This window comes from Quercus suber, unplaced genomic scaffold, assembly GCF_002906115.3.
Source record: "Quercus suber isolate HL8 unplaced genomic scaffold, Cork oak 2.0 scaffold_40, whole genome shotgun sequence".
Lineage (NCBI taxonomy): Eukaryota > Viridiplantae > Streptophyta > Magnoliopsida > Fagales > Fagaceae > Quercus > Quercus suber.
Window position 1 is genome coordinate 818,321 of NW_027069505.1, and position 9,200 is coordinate 827,520.

At 36.3% G+C, this 9,200-nt stretch overlaps 1 pseudogene; it reads right to left on the reverse strand.

The window, feature by feature from the left end:
• Positions 1 to 7: 7 nt before the first annotated feature.
• LOC112040179 (putative pentatricopeptide repeat-containing protein At1g12700, mitochondrial) lies at positions 8 to 2,153 on the reverse strand (annotated as a pseudogene).
• Between the last annotated feature and the right edge of the window lie 7,047 nt (positions 2,154 to 9,200).

Genomic DNA, 9,200 nt, shown 5'->3' on the forward strand with positions numbered 1-9,200 from the left:
AATATACCCACTGGGTCCTTAATCATTATCAATATGTCAATATAATTACAATACAAAGTAAAGCAATAAACTAACTCCATTATAGAGGTGGCTTTATCTATTGGGAGGGAGGGAGGCATGAAGAAATTCTAGAATGTACTTATCCACTTGATTAGATGACACCATGTCAACTAACATGCTTGCAGTGGTCGCATCTGCTGAAAATCCCTTGTCAACCATTATTTGGAGATATTTCGTTGCCTTTGATGTCTCACTATGTTGCAGTAACCCTTGGATAATTTTGTTATATGTGCAATCATTAGGTGAGCAACCATTCCCTTCCATTTTCTCAAGCAACTCACATGCTTCATCTATTAGTTCCTCTTGGCACAACCCCTTGATCATAATATTGTAAGTTGGAACATCAGGCTGCAATCCTTTGGTAGGGAGACTATAAAAGAGTTTTTTGTAGTTGTAAGCTTCCTGACATTACAAAAACTGTCAACCAAGATGTTGTAATAAATCAAAGTATTATGCTTCAGCCCTTTGTGTGCCATCTCTTGAAACAATGCCAATGCCTTAGCAATGTGTTTATTCTTAAGAAGGCCATCTAACAAGATGGCATAGGTCTGAGGATCTGGATGTTGGCCAAAAGCTTGCATGTTATGGAATAGCTCAAGCGCAGCTTGGGGTCTCTTTACTTGGCAAAAGCCACCTATAAGAGTGTTGTAAGTCACAACATCAAGAATCATTCCTTTGTTGGACATTTCATGAAAGAGACGCATTGCCTCGTCAATTTTTTTACTTTTGCAATATCCATTTATCAGTATGCTATAGCTAAACACATTAGGCAAACAACCCCTCTCAACCATCGTATTAAATGCTTTGATAGCATCATCCATTTTGTTTTGCAAACAGTAACCGTCAATCAAAGAGTTATAAGTGACGGAGTCAAGCTCAATGCCTCTTTGAACCATTTCAGTAAAAACTTCTTTTGCCTCTGTCAACATCCCTTCCTTGCAAAGTGTGTCCACCAAAATGCTAAAGGTGTACACATCTGGAATGATCTTCCTTTGCGTCATCTCATTCAACAAAGTAGCAGCCTCCCTCCACCGGCCAAAATTGCATAGTCCTTGAATTAAGCAATTGTAAGTGATAACATTTGGCTGAATGCCTTTACTCATCATTTCAGACAAAAGGTTCAAAGCCTCAGTTACCAATTTGTCCTTACATAAACTGTCAATGATTGTGTTATAGAGCACCACATTAGGTTCAAAATTCCCTTTTTCTACCGTCCTTAGCAACCTAATAGCTGCACTAGTCTCCCCAATCTTACACAGACCGTTTACTATAGTCCCACAAGTAATCACATTAGGCTCATACCCTTTGTTCTCCATTTCTTCTACCAACCTCACAGCTCCAGAAACATTACCTTGAAGACAGAGACCTTTAAGAAGAGTGTTTAGAGTAGGTTGGGTAGGCTGATAACCAAGTTTCAATATTGTTGCTAAGACAGAGAACCCAAAATCGACCCGGTTCAAATGGCAGTAGCAATTAATCAATATATTGAGAGTATAAAAATCGGGAGTAATTCCTAACGATTTCATATCTCTAATTAGAGTAATGACTTCGGGGTAATGCTTCATTCTTGCAATGGAACCAAACATGTGATTAAAATCCACAACGGAAGGCAAAGGGTACATGTGAAGCATTTTATCAAACAGGCTTAAGGCATGATCAAGATTCTTAAAGGTTCCAGATTGGCAGTGATCTCTCTCTCACAGATTTCAACAACTGATTCGGATTCTGATTAGGGATTTTTGCATTTTCTCTTCTACTGCTAATATTAAAAGCATGAAATGGAAGGCTTCCTCTAATAATCAAACGACTGTATATAGAAACAAGAGAGAATTTTGATTTACCCATTTCCTCGAGAAGAAGAAGAAGAAGCAAAGCTAGTTTGGTGTTCACAATGACTGACTCAGGCAGCTACCAATTCGGGTCGGGTCAGGTCTGCTTTTGGTTTCGGCTGAGCCCCGGAGCTTGAAAAAGGGGAAATCGTGGTGATGGAGTTGGCAAATCAGAGAGCGAAACTGGAAGCTGTGAGCTGTGAGTGGGGACTCTACGAGGGAGAGATAGTGAGCGTGAGGGTGCATTTCCTAATGGAAAACTCATTCCTGTAAAATATCGTTGATATATTTTTATTTATTATGATATATTTTATAGTATTATTTCCTAATTTTTTTATAATTACTAAAATACATTTTTGGTCCAAATTTTTAATTTATGAGTTTTTTTTTTTGAAAAATAATTTTTATTTGTGAGATTTAAGTGGTCACTTTTATTTTTTAACTAGTTTTATGTATAAATTTTAAAAAAATATATATATTGATAATATAATTAAATTTAATAACAAATAAAATAGTAAAAATATTTTATAGATAATGGCAAGTTTTAAATTTCTAAAAGCTCTTAGTAGTAATTTTATTTGAGGAACACTAATTAATGATTTGAGAGAAATGCTATATCTGGTTGGACTAAGACATAACTTTTACTTGTTCAAATAACAATTAATGTGAAGAATAACAAATAATAATTATAACATACCAACATAATAACATTTATATTTAATTATAATGACTCGCTTGCATCTCAAAGTGTCAAATTAATATCAACACTAAACATGCCAGGATGTTTATGTTAATTAATGTAAATAAGTAAAAATTATTATTAACATCTAACACCCTACTATTGCATGAATTATGATTAAAATTGACCTAATATTTTTACTTTAACCCTGAAAATTCATCCCAAATTTACAAATTAAAAACTACCCAAATTTTAAATAAATAAAAATTGAAGGCAAAATTCACTACAACACACACATAAATATATACACACAAAGAAACTCTGAATTCGTTAATTACAAAACTTTTCCTTGTAGGAATCCTTATGCGCGTAGATTGCGGAATCCTTTCCTTATAGGACTCTGATACTGGGCGTGGAATACAAGCAATTTCTAAAACCCATGCGTGATGACCAAGTTATGGTCCTTACAGAACCGTCAGCCTTTAAGGCGTCAGCCTGTCCTTCCCTTCAGCTAAGCTAGCGTCAGCCTTCATGCTTCGTTCAGTAACCTAGGGGCTTCAAATTGCCGTCAGTTGGACTTGGGGGCTTCAGCCCGTCAGTTTCGTCTTGATCTGGTCAGTATGCATCTCATTACTTTTATCTTTCGTCACAACTTGACCCGTCAGCCAGAACAGAAGCTGACGGGTTAAGTTCATGGTACCTGTTATAATTCTTCTATATCAGTTCTCTATTTAAATATCTTTTTTTCCCCTTAATTCTATATCAAACAAACACTACTCACATCAAACCCACATCAACTACAGATTCACCATAGATTTGTCGACAATGCACAAATCGGCTGACTCATAAAACAGGAATCCTCTATTTCAACCATCATTTGCCGATCAACCTCCATTAACCATCATTTGTTGCACTACATCTCTGCCGATTCATTTGGATCGGTGCATGAGAGAGAAGAGAAACTATGTGATGGAGAGAGAAAAAAAAAATATATAAAAAAAATTGTTTGTTGATGAAGAATATCTCAATAGACATCATAAGGTACTATTCATTTGTTAGTTTTACGCATTAAAATTTTGAGCTTGTAGCACTGTGTTTTAAAGTGGGTTTAGATATATTTTTTACTAAATGCTATTTTGTCAAGCCCACTAAGAATGCTCCAACAGAGTGATTAAATGTTAGTTTTAATTTGATCATGTCATCTAAGAGACTAAAAATGATTACTTTAAACTTCAAGGACTAAAGTCATTCATGAGCTAAAGTTTAGGAATTAACAAATGCAATTTGACCAAAATATCACTATTTTTATTATATGGGGCACCCTTGTCTCATATTCATATGGAACAAGATTTTGCATCCTACAACTTCAACTCATCATACTGTTATTCTTGCCTAAACGTGTAAATAAAATTAAGAATAAAAAATGCAAAAGCTAATACAAGACTTCCAAGTATTCTAGAAAGCCTTGTATTCCAAAACAATGACACAGCTTCAGATTTACTAGAAGAATAACAACCTTCAAAATCCTTTCTTTCTTGTTGCCTCCGGAGCTTTTTCGACAGCCAGACAGATGATTGTTACCTTGCCCTCAGTTTCCAACTATGGCAGCCAGATACGATCCTTTTGCCGTCTCAATCTATGGCAAAATGCTAGGACAGCTTTAGCATTGATGCTCATTCCCTCAAAAATAGCCTTGTTCCTGAAATACCATAGGTTCCATGAGTTTCCTGTATAGATAAATGAAATCAAGATCTTCCTTATGATCATCATTACCCCAATAATTTTTTTTTTTATTACCATAGTTCCCACAATAATCTCCAAGCCAAACCGTTAGGCACTAGTTTGGAATATGCCATACCTTGGCTTTCCCTTGATAATATACCCTGAAAATAAGCAATGACAGAACTAGGTAAGACTAATTCATAAAACTATGCTATGTATAAGAAATCCAAACACTATAATCATATTATCTTCATCATTCCACTCTAATTTTCTTTCCGCAACAAAACCACTTTAAGACATGTTTCTTTTCACGAAGTAAGGGAAAACCCCTCTTGTTGGGACAGAAGTTGAACCATCTTGGTGATCATTTAGGAATTTACTAGCGTATGATCCTACCTGTTTCAATTAACTTTTTGGAATTTTGGAACCATGGTCTGTTACAATTACTCATAAGTGGTTTCTATTGCTACGATCAAAGTGTTTAATAATGAGAACTTAAATGAATCCAGTAGCCGCCAATAATGAATTTAAAATAAGACCACCCTCTATTCAAAGTGTTACTATTCTCATTTGTTAAAGCCTAATACTCAAACATCCCTCACATATACATTTGTAACCCAGTTAGAACTTAGAACAGAATCATAATTCAAAAAATAACCACATACTTGCTAAATGTTTTGAATAGGGCATACCCAAACTACCTTTAAGGAGCCATTCCTTTTTCTCATAATAATAGGCAACCTTGCTTTCACTAAAGTCATAAATGCAAGTTTCACATTATCTAATCACTCATAAATGGATAAGTGATGTCGCGGAAGCCTGAAGAAAAGCACACGCGATACTCTCTTGATGAAACAAAAACTAAACTATTAGTTCTGGTAGTAAACCTCGAATTCATGAGGGGTTTCTTGAATCCACAAGGTGATAGGTCTGGAATCCACCAGAGAATACAATAAACACAAGTCTGAATTTTTATTGATAATAAACTATGAAAAACGTTTACAGACTTAAGGGCCTATTTAAAGGCTCCTAAAACTTGACTGACAAGAAAATATAATCTAAAATAACTCCTAATCGATACCTAACCATAATAGGAATCAAATTTAACCTAAAAAGCACTAAATGCACCTAAAAACACGGAAATAAACCACCTAAACCTAAAATAACGAAAATTACATAAAAATACCAAATATAAAAGATTACAGAAATTAATTAGAATATTTTGTCCTACATCAGACCCCTCCACTTGAAATAAACTCGTCCTCGAGTTCATTCTTAAAATCTGAAATCTTCCACTCCAAATAAACAAATACTTTGAATGTTTTAATAACTTGATCTGGTTCTGAAACTTGAATTTGTCATAAAGTGTAGCATAAAATTTCTTCTCATCTATCTTCAATTTATTTGCAACATCAATCAACAAAGGGTTGATAGTAAAATTAAAATTTTCTACTCCAAGAAAATCAACATATTGTGTAGTCATCTTCAACAAATCAACTGAGACCTGAGGATTGTGAGTTGTGCACTCATCCTCATATTTGACCTGAATTGAATTTTCCACAATGTTCTCAATAATTACCATCTCTTCATTCCTATCATTATTCACAATCAACTCAACCTTCGTTTCTTTGACCTCTTCTTCAAATTTTTGACAAGTGGTATTTTCAATTTTCAATTCAATAATTTGTAGCAAATCTTGATCTTTTTTAACCACTTCAAAATTTTCTTTAGAAATAGGCTACTTCTTCTCAACCCTCAAACCCTTTCCTTTACTTGACCCATGGACTTGGCTATCATAATTTTGGTTTTGAATATATTGTTTTCATATGAATATACAGATTTATAATCAACATTTATATAATCTAGTATATCATAATAGTCATTAGGAAACCATAAATCAATTAATACTCTTTTCATTCTTTGCCAAGAGCGAATTGGATGCTTACCTCGTCACTTTCTATCAATTTGAATGTCTTCCCACCATTCTTCTGCATCATTGTCTAATTTATTAGTGGCAAGCCACACCTTTTCTTCATCACAAATCTTCCAAAAATTAAAATACTCTTCCAAATCAAGAAGCCAATCAATAAAATCCATCTTACACATATCTCCGTCAAAGAATGGAATTTTGTTGTAGTTTGGAGTGTGTCTTTGAATATATCGAACATTGTTGCTACAAGATGATTTCCTAGCAAGAGGAGTAGCAATCTTTTGCTGGATTTCGCCTATAATTTTCTAACTCTTTTCACAAAATTGGTGATTCTCATCACGAAAATTAAGGAACTCAGCCCTAGTGAGGACTGGGTTGTTGACGTCATCAAAGCCTATTTAAGGGCTCCTTAAAACTTGACTGACAAGAAAATATAATCTAAAATAACTCCTAATTGATACCTAACCATAACAGGAATCAAATTTAACCTAAAAAGCACTAAATGCACCTAAAAACAAGGAAATAAACCACCTAAACCTAAAATAACGAAAATTACATAAAAATACCAAATATAAAAGATTACAGAAATTAATTAGAATATTTTGTCCTACATCAATAAGGAGGTGAATGAAAACATACAAGGCCTATCAAATTTTGATGCTTCATTTTTCAAAAGAGCTGAACATCCAGTATGCATAAGAGAACATTCAATGATTCCTATATTAAAACTCCAAGCATAACAACTAAAAACAAAAGGCAATATGTGAATTGCCTTGCCGAAAGAATGTAAAAAGGAATTTCCAAGTTTCAAGTCACAGACTCTGTCTTAAAGCCTTTTGACTCTGGCCAGAAACTTTAACTGCATGAAAAATACAATTCCCCCTTGCTAGTAAATGCAAGATTCCAATGCCTAACAAGAATAAATTATCTTAAAACCGCAAGGGCAAAATAACAATAATTTATATTTTTCTCAATCTATTTATTGAAATCTGGTTGCTATTCTAACAAAGTTGAATACTCCTACTTCCAATCAACATTCAACAATCATTTCATAAGCATTAATAAAAAATAAAAGAAGAAGAAGAAGAAGAAGAAAAGAAAAGCAAAACACCATCATAATTCTTATTGCAAATTCACAAATCCTATACGTAGCATAATGCTGAACAAATGAAAAAAAAAAATTACCATCATCGAGTTGAGAGTTCTGAATTTCAGGTTTCAGTGATGGTTCTTAGAGGGCTGTGGATCGTCAATTTGCACACGGCAATGGTTAGAAGTTCATCCAAAGAGAGGAATAAATGAGAGAAAAAGAGAAACTTACCAGCAATAATGGCAGAGACACGGTGTTAAGGTGTGAGTGAGAGAGAGAGAGAGAGAGAGAGAGAGATGAGAAGGTGAGAGTGTCATCGGGTGTCATTTTCAAAAATGGACATTTTTGTCTCTCTATTGTTTTTTATTTGAAAAGCTGAAATGGTAGGCAGAAGAATGAACGTTAAAAAACTTCTATAACTTAAAAGCTCTTTGGGGAATTCCACCAGTGGGTTTTTTTTTTTTTTTCCTAGGCTTTCCACGAAAATTTTTTTTTTTTTTTTTTTTTTCTAGGCTTTCCACGAAAACCTGGAGGTGAAAACTAGGCTTGCCGTCTGGGCAAATATCCTCTCTCCGTTTCGGCGGTAGAACCCATTTCAAACTGCAGTGTCTCTTTAGCAAAACCAGCACGATGGAGGACATCACGAACCAGTGTGCAGGACTGAAACTATCAGAAAAGGAAGCGAATGAGGTGGACCTAACACCAACTGTGAGAAAGAATGGTTGTGTACTGGCAGGAAAGTTTCGTACGAAAAGAAGAGTGAACCTGGAATTAGTATCTAGAGTTATGAAGATTGTGTGGCGAACTGAGGAAAAATTTGTGGTGTACGATATGGGTGATAACAGGGTCATCTTCCATTTTAGTTTAAAAGAGGACCTCGACAAGGTACTTTTGTTGAGTCCATGGTCTTTTGACAAGTACCTGCTGATCCTACACAAACTTGGCGCAGAGGAAGCAGTGACGAAAGTGAAGTTTAACAATGCATCTTTTTGGGTACAAATACATGGTCTCCCTACCATGTGCCAGAGGAAGGAGGTAGGAACGGCGATTGGTGGGACCTTGGGGAAGGTGGAAAAGGTGGATGTGGATGCCAAGGGCTTTCGCTTGGGAGGACACATGCGCATCAGAGTGTCCATGGATATCACAGTGCTGTTATGTCGAGGAAGGCTAGTCCGTCTCGAAGGGCCATCACCGCAATGGGTGGACTTCAAGTACGAACACCTACCGATATTTTGTTACTGGTGCGGGATGGTCGACCATGATGAGCGTGACTGCATTCAATGGATTCGAAGTAAAGAAACTCTTCACGCGGAGGAGAAACCGTACGGACCTTGGTTGCGGGCAACACAGGAACGGTTATAGAAACTGCAGCTCGTCGTCGCAACAAGGGGTGACTGTGGAGGGTTGAAACCGCACAGGACTGACGGAAGCCCAAGCGAGGAAGGGAAGCGGGCATGCATGGAGGTGGCAGTGGCTAAGGAGGACCGCGACACAAGGATCGAGAAAGCCTGTGAGAGGCACGTAAGGAGTCGCGTGGCAATCTCAGACTCTTTTAACACGCAATTGGTACGTCCAATCCTAGAAAACCTGCAATCTACAGCTTTTGAAAAGCAACTATGCGACATCGACGCAGCCATTGTTGGTGAGATGTCAATTTCAGAACAGCCTTTAAACCTGGATACGGTGCAGGTTATTTCGGCGGAATTGATGAACACGGCATAAGGAAAGAGGGTCAACGAAGGGGGGGAGAAGATGGACAACAGTAGTGACATTGGGGCTGGGGCTAGAGTGGACTTGGGCCGAAAGAATGAACACTTGGACCGGGCCACAAACTCTAGCCTTACTCCTCATCTCACGGGCCAAGAAGTGCAAGAATGCAAATTTTTCATG